The 21,515-nt window shown below is 46.3% G+C and overlaps 1 protein-coding gene across 1 annotated transcript in view; it reads left to right on the top strand.

Annotated features, from left to right (window-relative positions):
• Nucleotides 1-21,515, top strand: part of ZNRF1 (zinc and ring finger 1) — a 97,403-nt gene that overhangs the window by 53,522 nt on the left and 22,366 nt on the right.

Genomic DNA, 21,515 nt, shown 5'->3' with positions numbered 1-21,515 from the left:
GGAAAACCCAAAAGCACTTGGGCTTGCCATTACCAAACCAAGGCGATGGGCAGTTTTCTAACTTGGGTGGTCTGTCCTGGCCTGTGACAGGACTGGGGAGACAAATCCCAGCCATACATGGGAGCACCAGAGCTGTGAAGTTTACCCTAGCACACCAGCCTCAGAGGAGAGTTTAGGAGTCCAGAAACCTGGATTTTAACCTTGACTGTACCCTTGGTTTGGGGGAAGACTTCTGAGGTCATCTCTTCATTCCTCCTCTGTGCTGTTAGGGTCCGGGCATCTCTTCACTGCAGGAGGGGGAAGCTAAGAAAATGAGGCAAGAGGATCTCAGTTATGCCTAGCTGTGACTTCCCTTCAGGGGACATGGTAAATCCAGACCCTGTCATGGAGCTCTGGTATTCTGACCAGCAGGTTTTATGACAGCTTCATCAGAAGTGATAAAGGAAAGAAGACAGGGGAAGTATGGCACTTCTCAGCTGGTCCCTGTGCCCCAGTACACGTTTGAATCCACCAGTTTTCCTCACAGAATTCATCGCTTTGCCACCAGCTTGGTTTAAAGCATTAATTAGAGGAACCAGCCTTGTAACAGCTTCTGACCTAGCTGAGGCCTTTTAAAGAAAATTGGCCTAAGCGTAGTAGTGCTGTAAGAGGTTCTTGGGCAGGAACGGTGGAGAACGGTGGTTTATGTTGTATTTCCCTCCAGTTAATCTGTGAAAGAAACTTAAAACAGGTTATACTTCTGACTTGACAAAGTATCAGTGTTCTCGCTGTTAATGCTGCTTAGAAGGATCTAAGCAAATGGCTGTTCAATGACTTCAAAAGAATCGAGACAGTTGAAAGAACTTGCTTTGACAGACCTGTTATATCTCATTTATAGTAACATGCTTAGAACCGTATCTGTTCCGGGGCGCCTCACAGGAAGGTGGTGTCGTGTAGCTGTTCCCTTGGAAGCACCAGTAAGCCCCACCCTGGGAGGCCGGGGTCTCAGGGGCGGACACCTCACGTCTCTTCAGAAATTGTATTTCTTAGTCACGTGGGAAATACTACTCCCTCCATAAGCCCTCTCGAGGCCTCTCTGAAGACCTGGAGTGGTTTCTGCCTGCGGTAGCTCAAGGTCAATGCCTTGACCTTCTGCCAAGGTTCAGAGTTGCTGAGGTGAGACGGATTATTTGCCAGAACGAGTTGGTTAAGAGAGAGCTAAGAGAGAGTGCAGATATGAGCTGCTTTACCTTTTCACGGCAGCCGTGGCCACCTGCTCCTGAGCTCACTTTGCCATCTGCATGCCCAGCGGTCAGTGTAGAGCTGGGTCACCCGGGAACTAGGGTGTTCCTATTTTGGCCTCCTCGTGGCACTTGTGGCAAGACGATTGGCACTGCTCCACCTCTCAGTCTTTAATTGCCTTGTGAGAGTCTCTCTCCTTCAGGTCACTGTAAGTGACAGAGGCTTTGGGGAGAGGGTTGCGGGGGGTCACTGGGGTGCTGCACCGGGGGTCCAGAGAGAAACATCGGGAGAAGTCTTTCGGAGTTTCACAGTCAGTGTGGGAATAACAGGTATCCCCTTGCCTTTTCTCACAGAGGCTTTAAAAAAAAAACAAACCCAGGAGTATTAATTCTGAAAATATCTTAGGGGGCACCTGGGTAGCTCAGCTCAGATCATGATCTCAGGGTCCTGGGATCAAGCCCCACTTCTGGTTCCCTGCTCAGATTCTCTCCCTCTCTCTGCTCTTCCTCGACTCGTGTTCTCCCGTGCTTTCTCTCTCTCAAATAAATAACAATCTTAAAAACGAAAATATTTGAGAATATTTATCATGTGTGAGAATTCCCAAGTTCTTTTGTACACCTGGGAAAAGTAATACTGCCATTCTTCAGGGGCAGAAGAACCCAGGGTCCTCCCTGAACTGAAGGGGACCTTCCCAAGGGAAGAAAAAAACCACAGTGATCCCTAACTTTAAATCCGTATACCTTAGTATTAGCAGGAATCTCAGAGACCTAAGTCAGTCTCCTCTTTTTACAGGTGAAAAAGTGGAGAGTCAGAAATGCTAAGATCTGTCCAGGTTAGAGACAGATCCTTGATAAGAGTGCTCATGTTTTAGCTTTCTGATTAGTCCTTTTTCTACCACCCCACCCCCTTACCCCCACCGCCCCGCCCCCCACCACATCAGCGGCAAGCTGGACACTTAGAGCGCCTTTGGGGCCGTAGGGAAGGAGGCCTTCAGCCTGTGCATTGCTGGAGGCCAGGGCTAGATTCCAGCCTAGATTGGGGTGGGTGTGGATAGCCAGGCTCCACCTGGTTTGACTTTTACCTTATCCCCCCTTCATCTCTGACCCTCCCACCTCCCCCTACTGGCTTCAGCATTTGCCTTGGATAGGTTCTCACGTTACGTAGCTTTGAAAAAAAACGTGGTGGCATTCATTTGTATGTTTCAAATTTTAGCCCAAAGATTTTTATTTCTTTCTGAGAGTATTTGAATTAATAAACAAATGAAGATACATTGCTGGTTTTGAGAATGGACGATGAAGTCTGTGAAGTCACTTTGTGAGCTCTGTGGTCCTGCCGCAGTCGGGGAGGTGAGTGAGTGCCCATGAGCACATGGTCCGGCTCATGTGATAAGGAAGAGACCATTCTTACCAGAATCTGAATGAGAAGGGAGAAAACTCCTGGCAGAAAGCCGTCACCACTTTTGTTCTCAGAAGTAAATGTGGGGGATAAGTGGCCTTTTGAGTTGGCTGTGACCTCCCTGTGTGCTGTGCCTCCCTGGCCCCAGGTGGGGCCTGACAAGGAGTGCGAGCTTCCTCCCTGCGCAGGATTTTTGTTACAACAGGGGTGTCCATTCCCCGTTATTCTTATCGCCCTTCCTGTGTAATTCTACATCACCCAGAGCAGTGTAAGGTTATTATTCCTGAAAACATCTCCCCGACCTGGAGTCTTGCATTAGCTAATCTTTGAGATAAGGACCTGATTTTAAACCAAAACTCTGTTGCTCTGTCCTTGATTGAAAAGGCAGGACAAGTCAGTTGGGGTTGGTTGCTTCCATCCCTCCCTCCCTCTATACCTCGCTTCCCCATCTGGTTTTTCATATTGTCCTGAGGTCTGTCTTCCTGGGCTGTGCTCACCCCTCCGATCACTCATAGCCGTCTGACCTTCAGTTCCCTGTGCCGCCTCCTCACCGGAGTGCGGAGGTTGGAGAGCGATAACACGCAGGGAAACCATCAAGCCTCCCAGAACCTGGGCCAGGCACCTACAAGCGGCTCTGAAAATGCGGGCTGCCCTTCTCATTTGTGTTTCCTCTTCCTCCTCTTCCCGCTGTCCTGGGTGGATGGAGAAGCTAAATGAACAGTGGATTTGGTTGCTGTGACAAGAGAATGGGGAATGTTTTTCTGGCTACTCTTGGCTATCCTCTCAATATGTGCCACTGGTGTGGCTTGTGTTGGTGAGAGCCACAGGGGCTTTTCAGAAGGACTTACTGCCCAGCCCTGCCCTTGGCTCACTGTGTGTCCTCCCCAGCATCACATGTGCTGTCCCGTGTCTCTTGGAGGGCCCAGCAAAGGACACAGTGAACACCAGCATCTGGACCTCTCCACTTGGACCTGGTGGTGTGGGAATGCAGCATCAATCAGACTGATGAAGCTGCTTTTCCCCGGGGGCTTAGCAGGTAGTTCTCCCCTTGACTTCTGTAAGAGATGGGCCATGTTCCTGTATTCCTTCCTTAGTAGTTCTTGGGCCTTCAAATACGGAAAAGGGGAATATGCTTTCACAGAAACTATACCAATCCCATTGCTTTGATAATTATAGTATTACCTGAGATAAATGCAGGCAGTCAGAGCTGGGAAGGGAGAAGCAGGAAGCAGAAATGAGAAGAAAGCTAAGGAGAGACTCTTCACTGCTCTTTCCAGCATGGCCATCCAGCTAAGAGGTGCTGGCTGCTCCAGCAACTGGGGTCTCTGGGGCAGCCCACCCCCCCACCGTTGCAGGGCTAGTCAAGGTAAGCAGCTCCGCATGGGGAGCATGAGATGGGCGAGAGGCAAAGGGACAGGCAGACTCCCCACTGAGTAGGTAATCCCAGCACGGAGCTCAATCCCAGGACCCGGAGAACCTGAGCCGGAGTGAGATGCTTAACTGACTGAGCCACCCAGGCACTCCTCACTGCAGCTTTCCTGTTATTATAAAAACTTTGAAATATTCAGAAAAGTTAAAATGATACCCCAGTGGGCACCCACGTATGCACTACCTGAACTCAACACGTACCATTTTTGCTGTATTTCCGTTATCTATATTACATATATATGTATTTTTTCTAAACCATTTGAACTAAGTTGCAAACTTTGTGACACTTTATCTGTATATACTGCCGCATATGGGTGTTTCCCAAGAGAAAGGACATTTTCCTGCAGAATCACAGTATAATTGCCACACTTTAAAAAATTAACAATTGGGTGTGCCTAAGTGGCTCAGTTTGTTAAGTATCTGCCTTTGGCTCAGGTCATTATCCCAGGGCCCTGGGATCGAGTCCCGCATCGGGCTCCCCGCTCAGCGGGGAGCTTGCTTCTCCCTCTCCCTCTGTCTGCTTGTGTGTGCGCATGTTCTCTCCTTGTCAAATAAATAAATGAAATCTTTTTAAAAAATTAACAGCAATTCTATAATATCGATACCCAACCCATATTCAGACTTTCCCCATTTATCCCCAAAGTGTTTTCCCCATTCAATAAGTGTTTATTGAACGTTGAACATTATTTGTTTTGTTTTGTTTTTTTTTTAAGATTATTTATTTATTTATTTATTTGACAGACCGAGATCACAAGTAGGCAGAGAGGCAGGTAGAAAGAGAGAGAGGAAGAAGCAGGCTCCCTGCTTAGCAGAGAGCCTGACTCCAGGCTCAATTCCAGGACCCCGGGATGACAACCTGAGCCAAAGGCAGAGGCTTTAACTCACTGAGCCACCCAGGCGCCCCTGTTTTCGTTTATTGAACAATGTGTAGTGAACATTAATGAATACCTTCGTAGTCACTATGGAAAATGGAAAAATAAATTTTAAAAAATCAATTAGGTACGCCTGACTGGCTCAGTTGGTTAAGCGTCCAGCTCTTGATTTCAGCTCAGGTCATGATCTCAGGGACATGAGATTGAGCTCTGTGTCGGGCTCCACACTGGGCATGGAGCCTGCTTAAGAATCTCTCTCTCTCCCTCTCCCCACCCCCTTATAATCAATCACTCAGTCAGTCAATAAGACCTGCTCCCTGTCTTCATGAACAGTCTAGTGTGAGAGATGCAGACATGCACAAGAAACATGATGTAAGATAGAATGCAGAATCCAGCTCTGTAGACGTGGGGCCTCCTCCTACTGTAGGTTGTGGGGGGAGCTGCCAGGTCCCTGGTCCTAACCCACCTCTCTCTCGGCTCCATTCGTGGATTCTAATTTGAGGGATATTTGGTCTCCGTCCAAAAAATACTTTATTTAGTTGTCTTTATTGAACTAAGATTTAGTCAAGGTTCATAAGTTGCATTTGGGGGTTGGTCTATTTCTTGAATTTCTCTTGATCCAGAACTCCGAGTGTACGTGTGTGTGTGTGGTACTGACATCCTGTAAAGACCACAACCAACTGACAGAATGTTCCTCATTCTGGATTTGTCTGATTGTTAACTCAGGGTGTCATTTAACCTGTTTCTCTATACTATCCCTGGTATTTATTTATAAACCTGAAGCTGGGTTTAAAGGCTTGATTAGTTTCAGCTTAAACATTCTGGGGAGGAGTGTGGGTGTTACAGCTACATACTTCGTATTATATCATGTAAGGAGATACGTAATGAATGTCAGGTTTTCCCACCATTACAGTTCTGTTAAGTTTGATCATTTGGTAAGATGGTAACTGCCAGCCCCTCCCCTTGTAGAGGTTCGCTCTTTCCCTTGGCCGTGAGCACGTTACTAACAGGGCAGTTTCCCTGTTAGGAGATACCCTGCAGATACCCTGGTCTCTGGCAACCAAATGACTTTATTATCATCTTAATGATAAAATTTAATGGTTTTAATATCTATTGGTGATCCTTGCCTGGATCAATTACTTCTAGGGTAGGTCACTTCAAAACTGTTCATGTGTGTAATTACATGGTGTTGTCCTAGACTTTAACAGAGCTGTTGTCACTTTTCTTAAGTCTGGAACATGCTGAATTCCAAAATTCCCAGGCCCTGAGGTTTGCAGATGGGGGCTTATTTAAAAAAAAAAGGGGGGGGGTAGGAAAAAATGCAGAATGTCTTTGTGTCACAGGAGCAAGGAAGAACTTTTTCAAGCACAAATAAGGCAAAAATGCAGATGGTATTTAAAGCTTCAATACTCAAGAAGGGAGCGGATGTAGAAAGAGAGTGGAGGGTCAGGACTGAGGCTTGGGACATCGACCGTTATTAAGTGGTTGGGAGGGAGAGGAGAAAGAAAACAAAAGAGGAGACAGAAGGAGCAGCTGGTGGGGTGAGGAAGACCAAGGAGTGCCATGCGGAAGCCACATGAAGAAAGACAACCTGATCTGTGCTCCTGGGAGAGCCTGAGTAGACAAGAACAGTGAGTGGACTTGGGTTTGGCAGCAGGGGGCCAGCGGTGCCTTTGATGAGCCATTCTGATGGAGTGATGAAGGCGAAAGTCTCATGGGGGTGGGCTTCGAGTGAAAGGGAAGAGAGGCATTGATTGGTAGGGACAACGTTTCAGGGGAGGTTTGCTGCAAAGTGATGCAGAGAAATGGGGAGATAGCTGTTGAGGGAAGCTGAGTCAAGAGAAGGCACTTTTCTAAAATTGGAGAAATACCAGCATATTTATTTGTGGATGGGAATGATTGTGTAAAGAGCAAAAAAGTAAAACAGCCCCATTCCCAAAATGACTATCCACATTTTGCAGGCACACCTGTAAACCAGAGGATGCATGGGACGCACACTTAACATGCTTGCTTTCAGAACAGAAGGTTGTGCAGGGAGGAGAATGGGATGATTCTTGGGGATGAAAGGACTCCAGAGGGCCATGAACCGTGGCGTGTGTTACATCAGCCCTTGCAGCCAGAGGGTAATAACAGAGATCGGGGATGAGCGTGACATCTCTGACATCTGTCAGTGAAACAACAGCTAGCCCCCCACCCACGGACAGGAGGTTAGAGCTAAGTCATTTGTGAAGTCTCAAAAACTCGCCCTTTCCCGGGAAAATGCTGATGTATGTTGCTCAGTCCTATTGAGGGAGCAAACCAAGAAAATGGGAAACCTGGAATCCCAGGAAGGGGCCCTACCAAAGGAGGAGATAGTGAGAGGACTGTGTCCTTACAGAATGAAAAAAGATACCGTTACCAGCAATTACCTTTGGGGAGTTGAACTGGGGACTTCCTACTCCTACTTTTAACCTTGTACCCTTTCGTAGTGGGTAGAAGTTGTTGTAAAGCATCTGCATCTTAACTAAGCAGTTTTACTTTGTGAAACTTACCCAAAGGATGAAACTGGTAAGTGCCCAAGATACTCAGGTGCAGTCAAGACGGTGTCGTTTCTGATACCAGAGAGCTGGAGACAATCTAATGTCTGTCCGTAGGAAACCAGCTGAAGGAATTATATCTCTGTACAATGGGGTGCAAAGGAGATGAGTGAGGTGATATTATTTACATGTAAAGAAAATGTATTTTATTCTTTTTTTTTTTTTTTTAAGATTTATTCATTTGTTAGAGCGAGCACAAACAGTGGGAGAGGCGGGCAGAGAGAGAGGCAGGCTCTTCACTGAGCAAGGAGCCCAGCACGGGACTCAATTCTAGGACCCCAGGATCATGACCCAAGCGAAGGCAGATGCCCAACCAACTGAGCCACCCAGGCATCCAAAAAATGTATTTCAAAATGGAAAAAAAAAAAAAATTTTTTTCCAAAATACTGTAGATGGCATGGTATATTTTAAAAAATCAATGTCTAAATATTTTAGTCCAGAAATATGTTTTACAAATAAAAATCTATTGATCTACACTGGGGAAGGAGAGTGTCATGCCAAACAGGCCTTGGAGTTCACAGCCGAGTGCCGGTGTTCCTAAGAGTACAGTCCCCTGGTAAAGCCTTGAACTGAAAGAAGATGGCAGTTAAAATTAGCTAATACTTCACAATATGCTTAAGTGATTGGGGGGAAAATCTCCAAGCATTGTGCCATCCCCAGGGAAGGCACCTTACCAGGCCAGGAGTCTCCGTCTGCTTGGGGAACAGGCTGTGGGGCCGCCGCGTGGGTGTGGCAGACCCCTTTCTCAGGAGGCAGAGCTGAGCTCTCATCCATACCCGCTGTTCCTTTCTCACAGATGGTCTAGTTAGTTGGTTTGCCTTTTAGAGCCAAACTCAAACATCAGGCAGTCCAAAAAGTTAAAGACCCAATGATCTGATTTTGGAACATGGCCTCTGGAGACAGAGTGCCCCCGGCGTGTGCGAGGGCCTCTAACACCAGCTGGCGTCACAAGCGAGGCCAAGGCCAGTTCTGAGGTCTGGAGTCTGTACAGCAAGCCTCCACATCTCCAGCCAGCCTTCCTGCTTCCCTCTGGGGCACAGAGTATCATCCCCCTCCTCCAGGTTTAAAATCTGGCTCTGGTGGCCAGGACTGGAGAACGCACTTCCCTCATCACCCCGTGTCCATTTCCTTACTCGTGTGAGCCTTTTTCCTCTTCTGCAAGATGGGCCTGAAGCCACCTCACCAGCTCATTTTGGATGCACTCAAAAAATGAGAGGGTCCCTCCCTCCACTCCCGCCGCCCCCGTTCCATTCAGCAAACGGAGGGAATCAAGCTGACACCCGAGGAGAACCAGTGGGACTGAAAAAAGTGAGAGAAACGGTACTTTCTGCTGCTTGTTACTCAGCGAGGGGACCAGTGTTGTTTAATCATTTTAAAGATCTAAGTTAGCCCAAGTCAAGAGGTAGTGTTTTAGTAATACCACTTTCCAGCTAACAAACACAGGAACAGAAGGAAAGTCCATCAGAAGAGTTGCTTTGCAGATAGATATCTACAGTTTGGGAACTTCATCTGGTTTTTTGTTTTGTTTGCTTTGGATTTCAGGGTATGCACTGTAAATATTATTCATGGCTGTGCCCTTCTTCATCCACTATCCACGATATTTGCACTCATGTTTAAATGTGGTCCCTTAAATGTTATTTTCCCTCAGGGCCCAACCTGGGATCCTTATACATTCTCCTAAAGTGGGCTTATCTGTTCCCGTGGACATTTTTTTTTCCTTCCCTATTTTATTTTTTTTTTTAAGATTTTATTTATTTATTTATTTATTTATTTGACAGACAGAGATCACAAGTAGGCAGAAGGCAGGCAGAGAGAGAGAGAGGGAGGCAGGCTCCCTGCCGAGCAGAGAGCCCAGTTCGGGGCTTGATCCCAGGATCCTGGGATCATGACCTGAGCCGAAGGCAGAGGCTTAACCCACTGAGCCACCCAGGCGCTCCTTCCTTCCCTAATTTAAACTGTTTCTGCCCTCAGGCACATTCCCCATCCAGATCCTCTGGGCCTCGGCTCCTCACCCCACATACACCAGCTATTTCCTCCCTCATGTCTCTCCGATTCCTCAAACTCAGTGTGTTCGGAGTAGCCCATCATCTTCATCCCCACCTCCTTCCAATAACCCATCGTCTTCTTACGATTCCTATGTCCATAAAAACCACTGCTTACCCGCTTTCTGAAGCCAGAAACCTGAGCATTATTGTTAACTACTTCTGCACCCACTCCTCTGACTTCTACAATAAAAAAACCCAGAATACAAACCCCTTCAGGATCTTTTTAACCCCTATATTCTCCGCCGGGGTTGGGCACAATGCATAGGAGGACGCCAGAAAAATTTTGGTGATCAAGATAAATAATCGTTCTGGGTTGCAACGACCAGATGTCCCTCCTGGATTCTGAGTCTGCCAGATGGCTCATTGGGCAGCCAATCCAGAGGCCTTAGGGGCGTCGGGGACCTTAGTGTTTACCAGGGGTTGGCAGGGCAGCAGGGTAGCCTGGCCCATGCCTGTTTTTCTCTCTTCACCCCACTTTTGGCCTGAATGACCGCAGCAACTCCCTAATTGCTCTGCAGGCTTTCAGACCAACCGGTCTGTTTACTGCGCTGTGACCACAGTGGTGTTTTAAAACCTCATCCATGTCAGACTTGCTGGATTGCTTGTAATATTTCTGGAATGATGCATGTAAGTCCTCAGTGTGCCTTACAAGGCCTTCTCAAATCTGATCCCTACTTCCCTCTTTAGCTTCCACATTTTTTTTTGGCCCCTCTACCTGTCAACACTTAAAAAAAGGAAACTTTTTTAAAATTACGGTTCTTGTACATTCAGAAAAGTGTTTCTGTTACATCCTAAATGTGCATCTTGATGAATCTTCACAAACTGCACAACTCTGTAAGTAGCGTCCCAGGAGACCCTCCCTTGGCCCTTTCCAGTCCCTGCTCCATAGCAGGGAATGGTTCTCCCGACTGGTAACAGCGTGGATTTGTCTTACGATTGTACTTTAAGTAGGTAGAATCATAAGCTTTGTACTCCTGTGTCTGCTCCCTTCCTCAGCAGCATGTCTGGGAGACGCGCCCATATAGGTAGAGTTGTAGACCTTCCATTTGCTCCGCTGTAACGGTTCTCCATTATCTGAATGCGCTGTATTTTGTGTGTCCATTTGTTCTTGCACTCGGGCTACAGAGCAAAACTGCCCCATACTATGAGATGTAAAATCACTCTCGTGCTCCCGGATTGTGTGGCTCTGGTATTTGCGTAGGGGACAGTGGGAGCAGCTGGTCTCTGCTTCATGATATTGGGGGCTTCAGCCGGACAACTGGGTGACAGGGCACAGTGTCTCTTGGTGGCCCATGACTCACCTGACTGGCTCGCAGCCAGAACGCCAACATGTGTGGCCTCTCCTTTCGGCCTGCGCTTCCTCCCAGCCTGGCAGCTGGGTTCTGGGTGCGGGTCCTGAGAGCGCTCGAGGTGGCAGCTCTGTCTTCCGTGCGACAGCCTCACAAGCGTTTCAGCTCTGCTCACTCGGTCAGACCAGTCACAAGCCCACCCGGGTTGAAGGAGAGGGAAAACAGGTTCCAGAGCCTGGTGAAGACGACAGGGTTCTGGAAGCGTGTGTGGAACCGGCAATAGTCCTAAGGCCGTTTCTGGAAAACACAGTCTGCTACTCCATTCGGTGGGTGATGATGGGTTTTCGCCTTTCTGATCCAGCAGCCACACTGATAACTTTTTAGTTCTTTGAAAAAACAGCCTCTCTGTCCTCAGGCCTTTGCATGTGCTATTCCGTTCACTTAGAAGGAGAACTCTCTTCTCCCTTTCCTTCCTTGCTCTCTTCTGCTCCCCACCCCTCGCTGCCTGGCTGCCTTCCGCTGTCCTTCAGTCTCAGCATAGCCGGTCCCCCTTCCTGGAAGCCTTTCTCACATCACTGCCATCAGCCCCGGCCTCGAGATCTCCGTGAGGGCTGCACTCCCCCTGCCACGTGGCACCTTGTCCTGTGCTACTGTCAGGGCGATTGTGAGGTGGTTCACTGGCCTGTGTACCTGTATGTGGCATCAGAGTTGAAGCTCCAGGAAGGCGCTCTTTCTGCCTTGTCTGCCAACAGGGCCTGGCACTTCGCAACCCTCAGGAAAACAGAAAAAATGGATTCCGCCCTTCAGGGTCCACCCAGTATGTCTGCACAAAATTGAGCGTTAACACTTTAATACGTTGGATTAATTGTGTTGTAGGACACGCACTTGTGCGCGCAAGCACTGAGTATGAGAGCAAGCAGCCGTCGTGGGTTTAGATCGTCCCATCAGACCCCCCCTTTTGCTGGTAAGAAATGTAACCAGAGCTGTGACATGAGTCACCGTGCCCGAAACAGGGGCCTCCGGGACCCTCAGTTAATTCCAGGTCCACTCTGTGAGGGGAGGCATTGCAGTGAATGGGACTGGGTTTGAAGCCCCCGGCTCCCTTCACCTCTGAGATGGGCTAGCAGGATGAAGGCCAGGCACTGCCATTCGTCATACCCTTCCCACATGCAAGCAGCGACAAGGAGCGAGGCCTCCTCTGTCAGTCCCCCTGCTCTCCTGTCCCCCATCGGGGGCCGTTTGTCAACCAGTTAGCTAGGCGGGTGAAAGGAAGCGGTAGAAAAATTGAGGCCAGGCAGCTTTTCACAAGTATTGATTGTTTGCTGGCTTCTGTTAATAGTGCGCTTTTTCCCCCCCGCAGTCTCCCTCTGGTGCAGAGTTAATACTGTTTCTTGGTTTGTGGCATTTTATCATTGGTCTGGGCAAGGCCATTCTCTTGGTTTTACTCATTTGTACATTGATTTACTCCCTTTTATTCCTGTTCTCCATTCCACTCCACAGCCAACATGCCCATGTGCTTGGGGTGTATTCCCTTACTGGTGTGTATTGTGAATTGTTGCTTTGTGTGCATACGTGTGGTGTGTATTTATGTTTTTGCATTTGGATTATAGTTAATCGTGGGCATATGTTTTTCACTTAAGTAAATGGCTTGGTACTACATACCTTTGTTTCTTCCTTTTTTTTTTTTGCTCGGCACTGTGTTCATCTCTCTCCTGTGTGTGTGTACAGTCCATCGCTGCTGCCTGCTGTATAATGCTTCGTAGGGTCCATGCTCGACGTGAACTCCTGCCTACCTCATCTGGGCTGCCTGGAGCTCACTGCCACTCGCCTCCGTGCTGGGGTAGACGTCCTGCGCTGTCTTCAGGTTGGCCTCTGGCAAACATATCCAGACCAGGAAGCTTTCTAGGATGATTTCTTCTGAGGACATAAAAGCGATGGCTGTGTCTGATTTGTCTCCCTAGTCTCTCCTAGGTACAAAGAAGGTGGGCTACTTAGACTGCCCCAGCTTTTAGCCTGGCTCTGGAATCTTGCAGTGATGCCATCCAGAGACAAAGGTTGGGGTTTTATTCTCTCGTTGGTCAGTTTGAAGTTTGAGTTTCTTCACTTTGAGTTGTTCAGAATCACATTGCTCCTTTTGTGTCCACGTGTAAAACAAGCCACCATTGCCAAGGTCTGTTGCATTAGCCTATTGTGCATGACTGTTCCGTTCCTAGACCTCCTGTGTGGAGGCAGCTTGGTGTAGTACGAGGAGGCCATACAGTGGAGTCAGGCAGGCAGAAGACATAGCTTGCTTCTCCATGTGCTTGGTAGCCCCGTCCGTGAGCTGGGGTCATACCATCGGCCCACAGGCTGTGTGTGGGGTCCCACATGGAACCACATAGCACAGAGCCTATCCAGGGGGCAATTCTGACTCTCTTCTTGGCTCTCCTGCTATGGGACATGAAAGTCCCCAACAAGAGTGTTGAAAGAGAACAGTGTCTAATGGGTGTTGATCTGTGTTAAAATATTTGTTACCACATGGTGAATTATTTATAGATGGACTTATGTCTAGAATTTGTTTCAAAATAACCTGGCACGTGGTGGGGGGTGGGTTGGGGTAGAGGTCAGGTAACCATATAATTTACTGTCCAGTCCTAGGCATGTTTGAGACTGAAATAGGGGGCTCTTAATTACACAAGAAGAGGAGCCTGGGTGGCTCAGTCAGTTAAGCACCCAACTCTTGGTTTCTGCTTAGATCATGAACTCATGGTTCGTTCTCCCTCTGCCCTTTCCCACCACTCATGTGCACTCTCTCTCTCTCAAATAAATAAGTAAATCTTCAAAAAAAATTACACCAGGACAAGCTTAAACCAGGATTGTCCAGGCAAACCAAGACATGGACATCCCAAGAGAAAATGAGACAGAATTGACCCTGAGTTGATCATCGTTGAAGCTCGATGATGAGTACCTGGGAGCTCATTCTATTCTATTTTTGTTTGTCTAAAAAACTCCATAATAAAAAGGGTTTTCTTTAATTTTATTTAATTTTTTAAACATTTATTTTTAAGATTTTATTTATTTGTTTGACAGAGAGAGAGAGATAAAAGTAGGCAGAGAGGCAGACAAGAGAGAGGGGGGAAGCAGGCTCCCCACTGAGCAGAGAGCCCGATGCGGGGCTTGATCCCAGGACCCTGAGATCACAACCTGAGCCGAAGGCAGAGGCCTAACCTGCTGAGCCACCCAGGCACCCCGATTTTTCTTTAATTTTAAAGAAATATATCTTTTAGACTGCTGAAGCATTCAGAAGTCCCCACCATCCAGGAAATGGCCATTGGTCCCTAAGCAGCTCCTGCCTGGAGTAGAAGGTCACTGGAACTGTTCCACCTCCTCTAGGCACTTCCACGTGGGGAGAAGTAGGTAGAGAGGTCCAGCGGAATGAGACACTAGAGAGGATTCTAGCTCAACTGGACTTGGTTTAGCATGGGGGCAGGGCTGATGTCTTTCCCGCCTGCAGGACTTTCAAGTCCTGCCCAGGTGGCAAGCCAAGCCGAGCCCTTCGCATCCGCTCCACACTGTAGTGCTGGGGGGCGGGGGGGCATGTGATTACAATCTGCACCCTGTGTCAGAACCACGGGCTGGGCAGGAAGCAGCATGACCACAGCGGGTTTTTAACTAACCTTCTGCCTCATACACGATGCACCATCCTACTTAGTTCTCAGTGTGATCTGGTGGTTGGTGGAGCCTTGAGTGGTAGAAGCTAGCCCCTGCTGGGAATGGACTCAAATACAGTCTGATGTACCCTTAATTTGTTATCTCTTTCCAGTTGTACAGCTGGGCCTTCTTCACACAGTTCCATGAAGTGTGATATCCATACTTCCAACTGATAGTTTCAAGAGCCTATCAGATGCCATGATCTGGGAACATAGCAGTAAAAGAAAAAGACTCCGCCTTCAAGGAGCTTATATTGAAATGGGGTGACAGATAGCAGGTGCAGCGATGGTGAATGCTAAGAAGAATATCAAGCACGTTGGGCTCTGGAGGGTGGGTCGAGATTGGTGGCCGTTAGAGCGGTTGTCCAAGGAGGTGAGAGGAACTAGCCAGATGTCAAGGAAAGGGCATGATAGGGGACCAAAAAGCAAGTATAACAACGTGCTGGGGGCAGGTGGAGGAGGGCCACCTTTCTCAAATGCTGCTGATTGTTGGATAATTGACTTTAGGATTCTATCATGTGGAGGTCCTTGGTAGTGGCAATTTTGGGGATTGGAGTAGTTCAAGAGGGAACAAAAGGAGAGGCGATGTGAAGAAAGCCGTGGTAGATAAGTTCTTCGCAGGTGCTCCTCATTGTAAATGGGGCCGTTGCTGAAGGTGTAGGTGGCACTGAGAGTGTCCTGTAGGCTGAGGATGAGTGTGCGTGCATGGACTCAGTAGAGAGGGAAATTATGTTTACTGGAACTTGTTGTAAGTGGCCCTCTGGTATGCTTTAGTCAATGCGAAATGACCCTGATATTGAGGTATGGAGCCCTCAGGGCCTGGTTCAGTTTTCTTTTTTCTGTTGGCAGTCCCTCTTCTCCATACTAAAGGTAACTCACAAGTGTTGGGACTGTTTTCAAAATACCACAAAATACCAGGTAATCTTCTGTCTGTAATCCTAATTATACAAATAGTTATTAACTTTTGGGTTATAAACCCAAACCCTTTTGACAATCTAAGTGTGTGGATCGATTCCCCAGAAAAAAAACATCCCTGCCACAGAACCTGCCATATTATTTTAGGAGGTTGAGGGATCCTGTGATGTCCATTCTAGAAGTGTTCAGGTCAAGAAGCCGCGATATCAGGTATGCTCAGTAGATGCTCACTTAAGCCTAGAAGAATCATGAAAAGAATAAGAGCTCTGTGGCCTTGTTGCTTCTTTTCTTCCCTAATAGATCATCAGTTCCTTGAGGGTAGAAATTATATTCAGTCCTTTGCCATGTTTCCTTACCACTTAATAACTAGAATAAAAATGAATGGACAGACCCACCGATTGACTTGGCTGCTCATCCTACTTGAGTGTGGCAATTAGTTGTGCAGTTGTCAGTGGTGCCCCAAGAGAGGATATCATGCTCCAGTAATTTTTGGTAGAGTCATGGAACCCCACCTATGTCCCCCCTTTAAGATCTGATCCTTTAGGAAAATAACGATGCCTGTAACAATCCGCATTCGTTTCCTATTACTACTACAACAACTTACCACAAGTTTGACAACATAAATTTACTCTCTTGTATTTTTGGAGGTTCAAGTCTGAAATGATCTGACTGGGTTAAAATCAAGGCATTGGCAGAATTGCATCTCTTCTGGAGGTTCTGGAGCAGAACCCATAGAACCCGTTCCCTTGCCTTTTCTAGCTTCTAGAGGCTCCTGCCTTTGTGATTACATTTGGCCCCCCTGGATAGTCTGGAATGATCTCCGATTCTAAAATCCTTAATTTATCCCATCTGCGAAGCCCTTCTTGTCATGTACGCGGTATCTGGGATTAGGATGTGGACATCTTTCGGGAACCATTATTCTGCCTGTCATGCGTTTGTATAGCTTTTTGCACACGTTTTCATTGAGTGGCTAGACAAAATTATTCCTGTTTTACAGACAAAAAAAAAAAAAAATGGGAGTTCAAGGAGGGTAGGTGACTTGGCCTTGGCCACGGAACTGGTGACTCGAATGCCAGAATTCTGAGTCCAGATCCAAGTTGTTCCATTCTGTTCGGTTGCTTGTGTTTTTGATACTCTTATCTTCCACAGATTTCATTAAGTGATATTTGTCAATATTTAGGTATCTGACACCAATATTTTGGGAAGTGATGTACTGACGTGAAATGAGGGGATGTCAGAATCTGCAGAAAAGTCATCAAGGCAAAGAGGTCAATGTGAAGGAGGAGTTACCATTTTAAGTGGTCTTCCCATTTCACAAACATATGTAAGAGGCAGTGCAGGGTCAGCTCACTGGCTAAATATTTTATTTGCTGACATGCAGTTGATTTTACATGTTACATCATATCACAGGCTTTTTGCTTGCCATCCAGATTACTTAACCATGACAAGACCCCTGACTGTCTTCACCTTGGACCCTAGTACTGTGGGTAAGGATTTGTAAGGTATGGCCGTGTTCCTGCTACCACGTTGGCCTCTTTCCCCTTGCTGTCCTCTCTCCATCTACCATTTTAGTCTACCAGCCTCAAAGCAATCTAAACCAGAGATGAAGAAAACCAGTACAGTAGCACACTTTATGCGTCTTGATAGGGGTCATACACTATTTTAGGGAGCTTAGAATTGACGATCCTTCTAGCTCGTGCTTTGTGTCTGGAGGGTCTCTGGGGAATCCTTTTTTAACTCATCGGTTGGTCAGTACCTCCTAGCTCTCTAGGGTCTTTCCATCTCCTCTGTGGCACTCACAGCCGTGGATGACAAAAAAGCAAGGACTGAGGCATGAAGGCCTTCTCTTACCCTTTGAGTTCCCTTTGATAAGATTGATTGTTCTATGCTGTTAGGCTTTCAAAAACAACCCCATTCTATTCTTCTGGCCTCTTCCTCTTTAGATGCCATTTCAAAGCACAGTTGTGGCCTACAGGACTGTGTCCTCTGAGTTCCTGCTTCCATCTACTTTGGTGTTGGAGGTACAGCTGAGCAGAGGGTGCCCTGCTGGGCAGAGGCCAGGTCTAGACCCAGGCAAGAAGCCAGCCAGCATTCATTCTGCCAAATAGCCACACTCAGCCTGCAGTAGTGCCCAAGCCGGAGCTGCTCATTGTTAGGACAGGAATACAGTGGCACGTGTGCTGCATCCCGAGATTACATAGAGAGCCGTGAGGAATTTTCCAGCAGACCTCCAGGGACATGAAGGCCAGGGTTGTCAGCATCAGTAGTGCCGGGCAAATGGTGTTTTTCAGTATAAGCAGTCACTTAGATGTGAGTGTCATGTCCATTTGCCTGGTGAGTCGGATTCTGGTTGAACGTGGTATAGTAGTATGTTCAAGTATTTTCCTTCTTGTCAGTGAAATTCCTATCAGCCATATGGATATTGGGGTAGACGATGCCTTCAGGAGCTCAAAAATAAACTATTGATCTTCTATAGATTTTGTGTGAAACTTTCCTTCTTTGTCTTTTCCCTTCCATAACTCTCCTTTTTCCCTCCAATTCTACCTCCGAAAACTTAAAAAAAAAAAAAAACAAAGTTCATTAAAAGTTGATTTTTTTAAACAAATCAATCAAGGCCCCAGGATTTGAAAAAATATATATTCAGTAGCGAAACAGGCCAGCAACAGGATGGTTCCATGCCCAGTCCTGGCTGGTGTCCTACTCAGACAGTGTCCGCCTCTGTGACTGGGAGAAGTGAGGCTCCCTTCTATTGCTAATCAGTCCATAAATATCTTCAGGTGTTAACTGCCCTTCTTTGCCTAGAGACCAGATTTTATTGTTTCCTTCGTCTTTTTTGAGGTCCTGTGGCCCCACTCTTTGCCATTGAATCTGTGAAGAAAAGGCAGAGGATTTTGCCCACTCCGAAGAGTGTTCTCTGGCGTTGCCCAAACACTGGAAAGCCCACCTGGGTGTTGGGTCCAAGGGCCATTGGAGGCATGTGGTGTGTTAGGGATTGGAATGAAGGTGGGGCAGCCATTGAGAGGAAAGCATGGCATTCAGCTAAGTAAGTAGGTATTTCCTGGCCAGACCTGTCTATCCCATTGCCTAGCTTTTGGTGATCACTAATAATCTAAGAATTTAAAGAAATTCTGGCTTGACTCCTTAGATACTATTACTCTTGTAACAGATGGTCCATCCTTCAAATAAGACATCTCTAAAATGAAAGCCAAATGTTCATCTGGAGTCCACATACACATTTTCTGAATCATGATTAGATGTCCTTAAGCTTGCCTAAGGATGCTAGCCAGGTGACAAGGGGTTATATTTGACATTCATCTCCCCTGGCCTTGATCATACTCACTCTTGGGCTTTTGCCTTTTCCATATTCACACTTGCTCAGTCTTGGGTCATCAGACCATCATGTCCCCATCACTCCCTCTTCAACAGTCCTGGGGCCTCTCTCTGGAAGAAATGAGTTGTAGTGTCAAAGGAAAGAGAACCGATTAGTCGCCATAGTTCCTGTTCTGGCGAATGCCTTTCCTCTTCTTCACTTGGCTGCTGCTGGGCTCCCCCTGCTGAGAGTCGCTGTAGCACCCAGGTGGGTCTGATGTCATCAGGCACAGATCCATGTGCACACCCTGCAGGTCTTTGCTCTGTGCCCTCTGTAGATACCGTCACTGAGCCTGTTCTCATTTGTAGTAAACGAACAGGAATAAATAAATGTATTGGGTACATTATTGGGATTGGTCTATACATATTTTTAAATATCCATATATGTATTTCTCATATATTCACTGATTCTAATTTGATTATGATTTAACAACTCAAAAATCAAGATGTATCATATAATCACATCTTATAATTAGCAGGGTTTTGGTTTTTTTTCCTCTCTTAAAGGTTTATAATGATGTCTCTTTAAATTGATGGCATCTTAGGATCCACAAAATATGTGTGGTCAGCTCATTTTCCATTGCTTTGCCTGAAGAACAGGCAAAGAAATGAAATAGGGAGATCTAACAGTTAGCCTCAGTATATTTGAACTGTACTGAGCGCAGCCTAGTAAAATGGCCACCCCACGTTCCACATGTCTTTTTCTCCACACAGAACACTCATACATCCATCTTTGGTTGGACTTTAAAACAAACTGGGCCCTATACAAATATTGCTAAGTAGCTTGCACAAGGCCACCTTGCAAGGGAGAGCCTCCTTCTTCTGACTCCTGATAGGATTTTCTTTCCTCTAAACCAGTCAGCCCAGAGTCCAGAAACAGCAAAAACACGTTGGGGGTAGAATATACCGTGCTCAGAATAGAGAATGGAGATCACTACTGAGAGAATCTTTATAGTAGGTAAAAGTTGGAAATTCAGACACCCACAGAAGAAAAAAGCTAAGCACAATATATTATCACTATAGAATACATAGACATTGAAAACGATAAGTATGTGGATCTTTGCTGATGCAAGGAAGGATGTATACTTAAAAAGCAAAATATAAATATCCAGACAGAGAGGATTCTGGGAAGATAGTGGCTGGAATGCATGCCTCCTCTTTTTGACTTACAGTGCCAGCTTTTTCCCTCTTCGAGCCAAGCAGTGGGGCAGGCAGTCATGGCCTAGGAGTTAGAAAGGCTGAGCTCCTGAGAAAATGCTAAGACACAGAAGTTATGAAGGTGGAGATTGGAGATGATAAGACACCTGGAAGATGTACAAGACATTTGACATACAAGTAATAGGAATAATGGAAGGAAAAGAATGTAGAGGAAGAATGTATTGGTCAGGATAGGCTAGAACTAGGTCGATAATGTAATAACAAAAAAACTCAGTAGTTTAAACTCAACAAATTCATTTTTTCCCCACACTACAGTATCCAGTACAGGTCATGGCTGTGGCGGCGGGTGGAGGGGGGCAGGGAAGAGGTGCATGGAGTAGTGGTCTGCTCATTGTTATTTAGGATCCTAAGGTGGTGGGCTGCAGTGGAGGGCTGTGGTAAATCATGAGCTAGTGCTTAAAGTCTGCTTGGCAGTGCATAGATTACTCCTACTCACATTTCCCTAGCCATAGCAAATCACAACCTTACCTTTAACTTCGAATGGGGTAGACAAGTACAATCCTACTGTAATATATAGCTAGAAGGAGGAACACTAGAAATACTTGGTGGACAGCCCTCATGCCTTACCACGAGGGGAATAACTAAGACACATCTAAACATATCCTGGTAAAATATCTGAACCCTAAGGATAAAAGGAAAAATCTCTCAAGCTTTCCATCCCAAGGAACATATTATTTACAAGGGGAAAAGAACCACACTGGTGGTTCAAATTTTTCTATTTGCAACACCAAAAAGCTGGAATATGATAGAATTTTTATCCGTAGACCATTGAGGAAAAAAAGGAAAACAACTTAACGATCCTATACTCAGGTAGGCTTTTATTCAGCATAGTATTAGAAGTCTTAGCCAGAGCAATTAGGCAAGAAAAAGAAATAAAAGTCATCCAAATTGGAAAGGAAAAAGTAAAAGTATCAGATGATGTAAAATTGTACAGAAAACCCTAAAGCCTCCACCAAAAAATTGTTTTACCTAATAAACAAATGCAGTAGTCAGTGACATATCCAAAAATGAAATTAAGAAAACTATTCCATTTACAATAGCATCAAGAACAAGTACTTGGGAATAAATTTTAACCAAGGAGGTAAAAGATTTGTACACCAAAAGCTCTAAGACACTGACGAAACAAACTGAAGAAGACAAAAAGATACTCCATGTTCATCGATTGAAAGAATGTATGTTGTTGGGGCGCCTGGGTGGCTCAGTGGGTTAAGCCTCTGCCTTCGGCTCAGGTCATGGTCGAAGGGTCCTGGGATCGAGCCCCACATCAGGCTCTCTGCTCGGCAGGGAGCCTGCTTCCCTTCCTCTCTCTCTCTGCCTGCCTCTCTGCCTACTTGTGATCTCTGTCAAATAAATAAATAAAATCTTTTAAAAATTAAAAAAAAAAAAGAAAGTATGTTGTTAAAATGGAATCTTCACATTCAGTGCAATCCATATCAAAATTCCAGTAGGATTTTTCACAAAAAATAGGAAAAACAATCCTAAAATGTGTATGAAGCCA

Source organism: Lontra canadensis, unplaced genomic scaffold (genome assembly GCF_010015895.1).
Source record: "Lontra canadensis isolate GAN:19392208 unplaced genomic scaffold, GSC_riverotter_1.0 scaffold8, whole genome shotgun sequence".
NCBI classification, from domain to species: domain Eukaryota; kingdom Metazoa; phylum Chordata; class Mammalia; order Carnivora; family Mustelidae; genus Lontra; species Lontra canadensis.
Note: the sequence above shows the minus strand (reverse complement) of the source record. Positions and strands in the feature narration are given on the sequence as shown.